At 38.5% G+C, this 12,842-nt stretch overlaps 1 protein-coding gene across 11 annotated transcripts in view; it reads left to right on the forward strand.

Moving 5' to 3' along the window:
• The window catches only part of SIPA1L1 (signal induced proliferation associated 1 like 1), a 443,906-nt gene that overhangs the window by 251,136 nt on the left and 179,928 nt on the right, over positions 1 to 12,842 (forward strand). For all 11 annotated transcript variants that reach the window (XM_057730455.1, XM_057730457.1, XM_057730458.1 and 8 more), the window contains one exon: positions 3,792 to 3,853. The gene's annotated coding sequence lies outside the window, so the exon portion shown is untranslated. The remainder of the gene's footprint in view (positions 1 to 3,791; positions 3,854 to 12,842) is intronic.

The following is a 12,842-nucleotide window of genomic DNA, read 5'->3' on the forward strand; positions in this document are numbered from 1 at the left end:
TAAAAAGGAACGAAGCTGGGTCATTTGTAGAGACGTGGGTGGACATAGAGACTGTCATACAGAGTGAAGTAAGTCAAAAAGAGAAAAACAAGTATCTTATATTAACACATTTATGTGGAATCTAGAAAAATGGTTTGGATAATCTTACTTGCAGAACAGAAATAAGAGACACAGACATAGAGAACAAACGTGTAGACACCAAGGGGGGATGAATCGGGAGATTGGGATTGACATATATACACTATTAATACTATTATAAAATATATAACTAGTGAGAACATACTGTATAGCTCGGCGAACTCTACTCAATGCTCTGTGGTGACCTACGTGGGAAAGAAATCCAAAAAAGAGGAGATAGGGACTTCCCTAGTGGCACAGTGGTTAAGAATCTGCCTGCCAATTCAGGGGCAAGGGTTCAATCCCTGGTCTGGGAAGATCCCACATGGTGCGAAGCAACTAAGCCCATGCACCACAACTACTGAGCCCATGTGCCCTAGAGCCCGTGCTCCTCAACAAGAGAAGCCACAACAATGAAGAGTAGTCCCCACTCGCCACAACTAGAGAAAACTGGCACACAGCCACAAAGACCCAATGCAGCCAAAAAAATAAATAAATAAAAATTTTTTAAAAAGAGGGAATATATGTATACATACAGCTGATTCACTTTACTGTACAGTAGAAACTAACACGTTGTAAAGCAACTATAGTCCAATAAAAATTAATTTTAAAAAATATACAGACCTAAAAAGTCAAGACTATATTATCTGTCAGATTTGCCTCTTCGCTTGAAAAACTGAAACTTCCTGCTCATTTAACCTGTTAGATTGGAAGAAATTGTTGTACTGGAAACAAAATCCCTTTAACAGTCTTTTAAGAGCTCTAGTCAGCATTTAAAGTGTCGTCATTTTTGTCCGAAAGACAAGTTCAGTGACCTTGCAGATTGTGTTTCTAAGCTGCTTACTTTACTTTCTATCCTGTAGAGATTGTTCAGAAGATTATGTTAAAATGTATGGGGTTGTTTCCACCAGTCTCTTCATGTACCGTCTGTTACTTCCCTCCCTCCCTCTGTATCGCATTCTCTTCCTGTCATTCTTGTGTGTTCTCTTTAATCATAGCTCATTCTCCAGAATCCTACCTGCGACTCAGAACAGACGTTTAGTTGTAGACATCACGCGAAACAAAAGGGTGGGAGGTATTGCTTCAGGGCTGTGCTTAGTGAGGGTACAGGGCTAACTACTGTATCAGAGTGTTTGATGTCCAGGGTGAGTGAGCTATGAGAAGGCATTCACTTACTTTACTAGCCTGTGTTCTTTATTTATTTAAAAAAATTAAAATATTTCACTTTTCTTTACTTGAGTTACACATGGAAAGACAAATGCATCATAAATGAGCACTTTGATGAATTTTCCTAATGGAGTATAACCAGGAAACCACCATTCAAACCAGGGAATCCAGTATTACTAGTCTGCCACAATCCCCCCTTCTTCCTTCACCCCAGACGTTACTGCCCCCTCCAAAAGGTAACTACTATCATGATTTACGTAGTTTTACCTACTTTGGAACTTTATGAAATAGAATCATGTAGTATCTTCTTTCATGTGTCTGGGCTTCTTTGTCTCAACATTATGTTCGTAAGATACATCTGTGTTGTTGCATAAGTTATGGTTCATTTATGTTCAATGCTGTATAGCATGCAGACTTCTTTATAAACAAAGTTTTATTGGAACAGAGCCATGCCCATTCATTTACATAGTGTCTATGACCACTTTTGCACTCCAGAGTCAGAATTGAGTAGTTGTAACAGGGTACAGAGACTGTATGGCCTGCAAACCCTAAAATACTTACTGTCTGGTCCTTTGCAGAAAGATTTGACCCCTGCTGTATAGTTTTAATTATTTGAGTATTCTACAGTTTATTTGTTACTGAGTTTTTGCTATTACAATTAATGCTTCGTTGAACATATGTGTCTTTAGGACCTATGTATATGCATTGCCGGAAGGTATTTCCCTAAGAGTGGAATTGCGAAGCCAAAGTTTACGTTCTGCATTATTAGATATTGCTGAACGGTTTTCCAGTTCCCACAGCAGCATATGAGAGTCGAATTGCTCCACATCCTAAGACTTGGTATTGTCAGATATTTCCACATTAGCCATTTGGATCAGTGTGTCATTTTTTCTCATTTGTGGTTTTGATTTGTATTTCCATGGTAAGAAATGACGTTGAACATCTTTCCGTATGTTTGTTGGCCGCTTTTGACATCCTATTTGGGTGACCTGTCTTTTTCTTATTTTGTTGGAATTTTTTGTGATATTCTGAATGAGTCCTTTGCTGGATGTATGCATTGCAAATATCATCTTTCTTTTTGAGACTTGCACTTCTATTCTTTTAATGGTGCTTTTATTATTTTTATGAACTGAAGGGGATCAGACTATGCCACCCTAAAATATGCCGCTTTGGCATGAAAATTATTTTGGACTGAAGGAAATCAAGAAATAGCAGACGCAGGAAGAGCTTTTTGCCCTCCCCCATTCTTCCTGAAAGCAGGGCATAAATTCTCATTTGTAAAGGTACACCCCATCTCCCATACCAGGAAGAAGAGAATGATTCTTCTCACTCCAGACACTTGACTGTGTAACAGATCTTCTTACCCACTATACACTTCCTAGTTGCTTTCTCACAATTTATCATCCTTAGGAGCCTCACCCCCTTTTTTCTTTTGTTTAGTCGCTTCTCTGCTATTTATTGCCCTTTGTTAAAATGGCATATAAGCCCCTGGATCTAACTGCCTCTTTAGGTTTTCATTTTTCTGTGGCATCCCCATGCATGTAAAAACATTAACATCAATAAAGAAACATATTCCTTTTCTCTTATTAATTTGGCGTCATCAGTTTAATTTGCAGATCCCCAGGAACTGAATCCAAGAGGGTAGAGGAAAAGTTTTTCTTCTTCTACAAGCCATAACTAATGCCAACAATATGCCTGAACCTTACATACACTGAGGAAAGTGAAATTAAATGGTATTTGTAGATAGATGGACAGTAGCTGTCCTCATCCGTGTCAAGGCACATCATTCCCAGGAAACACCACAGCATCCTTGGAGTTTTGTGTTTTTAAAGCCCTTCTGAATTAAGAGTATTATTTGCTGCATTGTTATTTGTCCTGAGGTCTGCATAGAGACAAAGTTCTTACCTTTCTCTTTTGAATATTAAAAGACATTCCAGGGTCTTAGAGTCCCCCAGTTCTTTGGCTGTGTTTCTTCAGCATTTCAAGGTATGCTGAATGTTCAAAGATTTTATTAAGATGCAGTGTCAAATATTTGAATCAGATGAGTGCTTTTTTTTCTGAGGACTATTTCTTCAGATCCCTCGGTTTAGAAATTTAGAAATTGAAGCTGATTTCTCTAGCTTTAAGTTGCACTGAACTCGGTAGGTTGGATGTGTGTTGTAGGGGTTAGACGACATGATTTTTTAGGTCCATTTAGTAATTGCTTTTGTTTCAGTTTTATAAATAGCAGTCCAGGGCAATTTTACTTGATTAAAATGTATTTTGTTCGTTTGTTTGGTGGTGGTCAGATCCACAAAAGATGCAGATTATTTTAACTTGAAGATATTTAGAGGAATTTTTATACTACAGATATTTTTTCTAATTTCTAATTTAAGTTTAGCTGCTTTGAAAGGTTGGTTTTACTTCTTTCAGGAAAAAAAATAAGACTTGTTGAAGTTATGCAGCTGTTTTTAATGAAATTTCTTGTGCACTTAACTATTTTGTTTCTTTTTTTTTTTTTCTTCCAGGTTACATGTTGTACGTGTGGACGCTATTGTCTAAATTAATGCAGCTATGGCACAGAAATATAGTAAGTACTATACCATACTTCCGATGACCTACGTGCTTTATCAAGTGTTGATTTTCTGTCTTTAAGTTGCTCATTGGAGCAGTGGAAGAATAGAAACAAAGGTTTTAAAAATCTGCTTTTCTCAGGAGTTCCCTGGTATCCCAGTGGTTAGGACTTGGCACTTTTCACTGCCTGGGTTCAATCCCCGGTTGGGGAACTAAGATCCCCGCAAGCTGCATGGCACAGCTAAAATAAAAATCTTCTTTTCTCAAAGGGAGCTTCATTTGGTCATCTGATTTTTGCATCTCTAGCTTTATATATGTATAAATATATCATGATTATGATTTATTTAATCTTCTGATAAATACAGAACGTCTCAGGCCTTTCCCTGTAAATACTAGCAAGTAGGCATTGTGGTTGAATCCACATTATGCATCTTATCTACCCTCCAAGTTACGGGGTTCAGGAACTGACCATAGCTCCAGGGTGGGCCCTGATTAGGGGCAATCTCATCCCCGCTATGTCCACGCATGATTAACTCATCGTGGAGGAGGCATCAGCTGGTGTTGGGCATTAACTGGCCAGCGGGCTGGTTTCGAGAATGGTCCTGTAATCTAACCAAGGAGACTCCAAAGTAGGTTTCCCAGGAGCTTCTGGCAGAAGTCTTCTCATACTTAAAACAGAGCTGCCGGAAGAGGCTGCCCCCTCTCTCTTCTTCTGGACGTTGTTATGTGCTGGTGTGAGGTGTGCTGTGCTTCGGGGCTGAGCAAGAAGTCACACGGGGTGGAGGGCAGAGGAACCAGCCCTGAAGCCTGTTTCTTCTCCAGAAGTCCAAGCGTTTGAGCCAGCAACGTTTCCTTTTTGTTTAAGCCAGTTTGAGTTGGGAGCCAAAACATCCTAAGTGATTCACTTCATCTCCCTTTTATTTTTAGTACTCCATTAGTTTCTCCCTGGGGAAGGTGGGAGTAATTGCAAAGGGAGGCAGACTAATACTGTGGCCCTAAACCTGCAGGGGTGTGTTGGTGTTGACTGGCACCCTCTTCACTGAACAATTCACAGGTAATGATTTCGTATGCAAAGACATGAGAATGACACGCATTGCTTTCAGATTCTCTCTTTTCTTTCCCGGGAGGTTTTAGCTTTTAATCAGCCCACTTGGGCTGTGAATGCCGAAAAGGTTCTTGGACTGCTGGCCTGAAAACCATCCCCTCGTATAGGGGTATATTTGACAGTGTGGAGCTGTCCCTTGTGTTTTCTTAGAACAGTCTATACCCAGACTTCTAATTCCTTGTTTGCTTTTGTTCTTCAAAAATTACTATGAATGCTCAAATATAAAAACTGCATAAGGGATGATAGAACAGATCTTCATATGTATCCTCCCACAACGCTCTAGGCAAATAGAATGTTTACCAGTTCTATGGAGCCGTTTAAAACCTAAGGTCATCCTCCGTTTCTCCATGTCTGAGGAACCACTATCCTGATTTTGATCTTTATTCTTCCCTTATATTTGTTTGTGCTTTTACCGCGTGTGTGTAGGGTGATTTTTGTTTTGGTTTTTTTTTTTTAATTTACGAATTTTAACAGGTTTATTTTTATAAACTATGAGAAACAACAACTACATTGAGTTTACCAATTAAGAGGTAATATTCTTTTTCTTCCAAATGGAAGTAGAAAAACAATCAAAACAACTTTTAGACCCTGCTGCAAGATTATGCCAATTGGTCCGGGGCTGTGCATGACAATAGGATGATTTTTGTATGCTTTTTCACTTCAGGTAAATGTATCAATAGATATTCTGTATATTTGTTGTTGAAAATCACAAAGAAGTTGACAAGAAATTCAGGATCACAGAAAGAGGCTAGAAATGTGTTCTCAGACACTTGTCCAAAGATGTGTTACTAGGCATCTTGGTGATCTGTAATGAAATGTATTAGATTTTAAATGACTGATGAGTTTAAGGAACATCCTTATCTTCCGGAGTCTAACGCTTGGTCTGCTGCTGAGTTCACTGTCTACACCCACGCCTGCACTCCTGTGAAAGTTTGGCATGTGCAGGACCTACTGTGTCATCAGTGAGCTTTTCCGAGTGTGTTGGTTACTTTTTCATTTAAATAGCTCCGTTCATCCTGTGGTCAGAATGCATATGCTTTTGGCAAATTTGGGTAAACCTATGCGTTCTTCTGCACTCTGACAGCCGTCATACCGACCAAATTGACTTATGTGCTTTCTAAATTTGTCAGCCTGCCAGTTTCCACCTTGTGCTGGTGGCAGCAATTATAGCGGAGGCATCTGCTCCTATGGACAGAGTATGAAGCATGGTACTTTGAATTGTAGTTATCTCATTATTTCCCTTTGTGCCCCAGCATGAGTCTTGGAGGTGATTTTGTAACATCCTTGTCTGAGACATTGTTTAGGTCATTTAACTTCTGCTTTCAGAAAACCTATTTTTTTTTTTTTTTTTTTTTTTTTTTGCTGTCAGAGAATTCCTATTACCTTGTTTAGAATGTTGCCTCTACAAGACTAAATAGCCATTTCCACTCAGAGATCATTAATCCTTTCAACTTGGGAGGGTAATTACTGATAAAATGTCAGAGAAAGATTTATGACAATCAGAAGAGGATTTCCATTTTTTTTCCAGGGTGTTATTTTTTGCTTAACCTGTGAAAAAAAATAAACCCAAAAGGTTTTTTTTCCCCTTAATTCATATAGGTTGTATCCACACTACAGAAGGGAAAACAATAACATCTTTTGTAGAAATCCGATTTTAGGTTTTTGTGCCTGCAGTCCTCTGTTGTTAAAAAAAAAATGGATCCTTCTTTTACTTTTATTTAAATGTAACTATCTTTAGCTTTTGTCCTTCACTGTGGGCCTAGGATCATAAATTAAAATGTTGCCAATGCTAGATTATAGCCATCAAATGGAAACAATCAATGAGGCTCCTGTGAAAAGAGCTAGTCAGTCTCTTCCATTGGGAGATGACCAGCCTTCAAATGGAATGCCGTTTGTATGACAGGCCAAATATGGACGAGAAATGCAAGGTATTTAAGCTACAATCCTATAATATATTTTATATCCATTTTCTTGTTTTAAAAACTTTAGTGTTACAGTTGCTTTTTAAGGGAAAAAGCCTGTTGACATTTTTCTTTGAAAGATCAGTTTCATGAGCTGATACTTTTGTTTCTTGTGGAAGGATGTCTCCTTATTTATTTCTTATGTAGAGAGATCTGTAGACTTGGCTTGCTTTTATGCCTCAAAATGAAATGGTGCCTTTGTGGGGGGATGCTTCACTGGGCTGAGAGAACTTCTAGACAGTGACTCAGATCTGTAATTAGGTCTTGCTTTCCGCACCCTTGTTGATTTGAAAGCACTGGCCATAGACCATTTAGTCTGTGGAAGCAATACATGAATCATCTTAAATTGGCACAAATTATCCAGAATGCTACTAAATGTTTTCTACTCTTTATTCTGATTGAGGGAACTAAAAAGGGAGACTTGTTCTTTGAGTTTGAAGGTATTTTAGAGGATATGTACCCATTTGTGAAAGCAGATTTCATCCCTAGATAGAATGAAAAGCAGTGGGATATTTGACATTTTTAAACAATTCCACTTTTGTGGGTCTGTTTTCAAACATTCCTCCATGCTTTATAGCCTTTCCTTTGTGAAGAAGGTAGTAACTGTTGCCTATCTTCCAGCTCCAGTTTGTTCTCCCATCCACATCTTTCAGGAAGGGAGAGCCAGGGGCTGTCTTGCTGTGGAGAATCTCAGCTTAAACTCCCACTGCACAGCTGATGTAGGAGGAAATCGTAGAGGTTTATATTGTGTCTGTTTTGCATCTTCTAAGTTGACCTGCTCATCAGTATCTCTCATATTTAGGATGGAATTTGATATCCTTTTCTTCTCTTTCTCAAAAGGATGGGTCAGCAGACGTATTTATAGACCTTTCTGTCACCTGGCAATGAAGTGGGTGAAAGTCATTTTTTTGTCTTCACTAAATAAATTGACTTTGTTTCAGTTTATTTTAGTGTGAAACATTAAAATAATCATATTCATTCTAGAGTAGAGGACATTTGTAAGTCATTTAGGGATAAAGATAAAAAGTGAAGACTTTTTTTAGATAGAAAGTAAGCCTTTTAATTAGTTTTTTTTTTCCTTATGGGTTTTCTCTGATGGTGCATTAGGGAACTTGCCTAGCGCTTATTATCTTACTGTGCCTGCTTTAAAGAGTAAGACAAGAAGATTTCTCCAATCAGTAGCCAGAAAATCAGATTTTCAACTTGTAATGTGAGTTGACTTAATATGTGGATACATCTTTGTTTGCATATTGGAATATCTGTGAGTGGGCCTCTCAGAGGAATGCATCTTTTGACAGAAAGTAGAAGAAAGCCATAGCTCGCTGTGTAATTTTGTGTGTTTTCAGGCATGACTGTTGTTTTGCATCTGTGGGTGTGTGTGCACAAGCACGTGAGTTGGTCTGTCTTTGTTGGTCTGGGGCGTTGCTATTTGTTATATAGCCATGTTCATTTTGGAAAGTCAGGTGTTCAAATGATAAAATTATGGTTAGCACATCTGCGGAATTAAGTTGAGAGATTTTAGAGTGAGGTTCTAAGAAACTGATTGGTAAAGTATTTCATGTCGGTGAATCCCCTTGATAGAATTCCTTATTACATGGTTAGTTAAGCTTTCTTGCCTGATGTAAGTGTCAGAGACCTTCACATTAGGAGTTTAGGCTGTGTTTAAAAAGGGTGCCTGTTCCCTAACAACTGCGATCCTGTTTGTCATAAGGACTTGTTTAATACTCAGTTAACCTTTCACTTAATCTGCTTTTGCAATTAGGAGCCAAGCGGCCATGCTTCAGTACCAAATACAAATCACCGCCCCTCGTGGCCCTCAGTTCGCATGTTGTGTAAATAATTGGGTCTTTAGCCAACACCTAAACAGGGGGGCATGAAATCCACCTCTGCTGGGGATTTAACGTCCCTTTATGGCTTCTGGATTACATTGTGTGGATTATTTCTTCCATGGCAGTCAGTATCTCGTCATTGGGGCAGTGACAGGCCAGGTCAAGAATTCCAAAGTTCTTAAATGAGTGTAGAAATGTCTGGAGTTTTATGCTTGGTGATATCTCAGTAGCAGATGCCTTCTAACTTTGTGAAAATGAAATCTCAATTTTCTAAATGAATGCTAATCCCTGGCGAACGCCCCCCCCTCTTTTTTTAGATTCTCTTCTCAAATCAATTAAATTGAATTAGTCTGATCTGTAGGGTTAGATGACTTCTCCGTACTCTGGAAAACTCTTAAATAGTGTGAGAAGATAGACCAGCTGTCTCTACTTCTGTCTGAAGATTTGGCCCCATTCTGAAAATTTGATCTAACCCTAACCCTTTTTATTACTGCACAGTGGCCTCATTTTAAAGATGGAGACATCAGTGTATATCCATCCACTCTGCAAGTGCATAGAGCTTGTTTTGTTGGTTATAAAAATTCAAGCCATGGCCCAGCATTCAGTGTGGCTAAAATTCTGTCCTTTTATTGTATTTTGTTAGTCATTTAGAGTAGTAATATCCATGTGGTTGTGTTTGTTTGAAGCATCAAGAAAGTCTTATTTAACACTCTGTTCTCCAGTAAATTTAAAAAATAACTTTTCCAAAAATAATACGTACCTACGGAAATGTGGAAAGTACGGATAAACATAACATGAAAATGAAAACCATCTGTAATTTTACCATCCAGAAGTAGCTATATGATTAACATGGGCTGATAATGTGTTCTCATAGATCACAGAGCACACCATTAAAGGTGGGGGGGGGGCACCAGTTATCAATGAAGGACTGACCTAGGTGGTGGCACTCAGCAATTAATACCTGTATATGGTATATGTTAAATGTAATATCATCTGAACTGCAAGTATTTATATCAGCACGTTGTTGACATTTCATCATAGGATAAAATGGGAGCCTTTTTAAAGAGAAGCTGGGCTCTGGCCTATTCCGGTTAACTTTTGTTTTTAACAATTTTAGGGAGAGATTTCTAGTGTAGGTATATTTCTCTTTGTAGACCTATGGTTTGGTTTTGCTTGTTTTTTTAAGTGAAGGAGTCTTGGAAAGCAAGCTGTCATATAGGAAAAGTAGAAGAATACTATATTTTTAAAAGAAATGTCTGTTCCCCTGGTAGAAAGGTAGGAGAGAAAAGGCAAGTGACCAAAGGCTGCGTACGGTAATTCTTCAAGGGTAATTGAATTCAGGGTCCCTCCTAGACTTGTTTTTAATACAGTATATCTGTCCCCTGCCTCATTCTGTCTGCTGTGCCCCTTCTCTCTGTTCCCTTCCCCGTGTAACTTAAACAATGAAACACTGCAAAGCATGGGGAACTCTGCACTGACTCACAGCTCCATTATCCCACTTCATGCTTCCATTTACAGTAAGTCCGGTTATTGTCTGGTTTTCAAATCATCACACCACAAGGAAGCAACAGACATCTCCCTGGATCTGAAAGCATTTGCCCTTTGTGGTGTTTTGATTGTTTCTGAGGATTTGTTTGCTGGCCTCTTTCTCTGACGCTCAAAATAACTTGGTATGTACACCACAGCCCTCTTAGCTTCTCTGTGAGCAGGGATGTACTTCAACCAGTTGGCCAGTAATGACCCCCAGAGTTTCTTGTCCTGAAGCCTTTGTGGTGTAAACAGAGCAAATGATGAGAGCTTTGTCCTTTGTTCTCTCTTGAAAGTAAAGAGTGTAAAAGTTGTTTTAAAGGAAGTCTGCATTTTGTGGTATCACTCGGTTTTGGCCCTGTGTCCATTTAGATTTTAGCCTGGAATTCTTTGGGAAACTCCACCCCTGGAAGAAAATGAGGATTTTTAAAAGAATTGTTATTTGAAAGAATTGTTGTTTCAGCAGCTGTTAATGTTGGTAAGAACACAGCACTGTCTTTGAAGATTTTTTACTTATACAGCAATGGCTTGTGGGATTTCAGTTTTGCGATACCAGTCCCTTCCACTGAGAGACTGATTTGAATTATATTAGTCAAGTAGCATCCAGTTTTAAATTATTTTATAATTTTATATTGTTGGAAAACACTCAAATTTTGATTCTTTGGTGTTATAGTGTGTTTTTAATTTTAGGCATCAAATTAAGATCTTTGCATTTAAATGGTTGAAGAAAGCAAATTTTAATTTGTTTTCAAAATGTTATTGTTAATAAATAGTAATCCTATCTTTTCTGCCTGTTTTACTTATGGGTGGTTTCATGGGACATTTAGATTCTGCACGATCGTGTTTAATATTCTGAACTGTTGTCTTTTTTTTCACAATGTTGGAGTTGTGTATCAGTTGATTTTCTTGCATAACACTGATTAGGTTTACTTCATTTCTTTCAAATGTATGTATTTTATTCACAGACCCAATGCTAAAGTTATAAATAAAGACCCTTCCCTATTTTTTATTTGCTACTGGGACTCTTAAGTTATAACACTGCCTCTTTATTGGTGGGTTCCTGATTCTAAGTTTACTGCTCCTTCACACAGATAGCTTGATAGGTTTTTGTTTGTTTGTTTCAGATAAGATTCCAATGTAATCTCTTTTTGAAAAGGATTTGGACAAGTCATTTATAATTCATCTCCCAGTCCTCATTCTGATGCCTTCAAAATGGGTTAACTTTTTACCTCTCCTTGCCCCTATCCCCCCCTTTTTTATATGAAAGACATGGGGGGGGGTAGGAGGGGGGGAGTTTGACTTTGTTCTAAGTGGAGGATGGGAATAAAATCAAGTTCAGGGAAAGAATGAAGGGGTCAACCTGATGCGGGAAGAAACTTCGAAAAGAATTCAGGTGAGGAAATCGTAGTCTTAAACATGAACCCACCCAAGAGGAATTGCTAACCCTGCCGTTACTCCTTTAACTGCTTCTTCTTGACCTGAGTCACCCCAGGTGTAGCTACCATTTTCTGAGCAAGGTCTTAGGGCAGTTTTAAGCAGTAGCTGATTTGTCCATGTTTTGTTTTGTTTTTCATAGTAGATGCTCAGTTAATAGAAAGTTTGATTGACTTGCTGACTTGGTAACTGCAGGAAAAAATAGGCTCACTCTTTTTTTTAAATAGCCATTCTCAGTTCCAACCGCATGGATTCCTCCATTCATTCTGTATGGAGGCTATGATATAAGTTGAATATCCTTTTTTTTGGATTGAATCTTCCTCCCTAATGCTATATAGTAAGATCTCTTTCTTTCTAGGGGAGTGAGAAATATGAGAAGTTACCTTACTTTTCAGGTTTTCAAGGTAAAAGGCTATCCTGTTGCCTCGTTCCCAGAGAGGTGATTTCCAACCATTCCTGCACTCAGTTTTTGTGGTACACGAGTCCTGCATTAACTGGTGGGATTAAAATTGTGTTCTGAAATTTTGCCATATTCTTTGAGATTCTTGGAGTCCTCTAGTGGGCGTTTGAAACCACAGTCACTGTGTGAGGGGTAATCCTTTCACCTGTTACTGGGGATGTCGTCCTCGGCAGGGAAGGCAGGTCATCTGTCACGTCTGACAGAATGGGATCTGGACTTGAGCGTTTCTCTTCTGTCTTCTCTTGTTGCTACTTACATCTCTCTGTCTTCATTACTAGGTCTCTAAATTTCATTGCCAAGTTCATTTTCTTCCAAATCTTATTTATAAAATAGAGGCAGGGTCATGATGCTTTTTGGAGTTTGTATCTGTTTTTGGTATTTCTGGATACAAAAGGACAAAGTAAGCCCCTTCCTATACATTTCAATGCTTGGAGAACAATCAAAAAATGAAAGAAAAAAAAAATGCCTGGTTTCTTCATAAGTAGTTACTGTCTTTCCTTTCCAGACTCCCCTTTTTTTGGTTGTGTTTATTGCATGTAGTCCACCGCTAACTGCAGTCATGGGATGTGGCTTTCAAATCTGGTTTGCAAGATAGTTTTTTAGTTACTGTTTTTCAGCACAAGAGAAGATGCAATTATTTTGATTTTGTGAGTATTTTCCCTCCAAGGACAGAGGGCCACATGCTCTTT

The sequence above is a fragment of the Hippopotamus amphibius genome, chromosome 4 (genome assembly GCF_030028045.1).
Source record: "Hippopotamus amphibius kiboko isolate mHipAmp2 chromosome 4, mHipAmp2.hap2, whole genome shotgun sequence".
Classification (NCBI taxonomy): Eukaryota; Metazoa; Chordata; class Mammalia; order Artiodactyla; family Hippopotamidae; genus Hippopotamus; species Hippopotamus amphibius.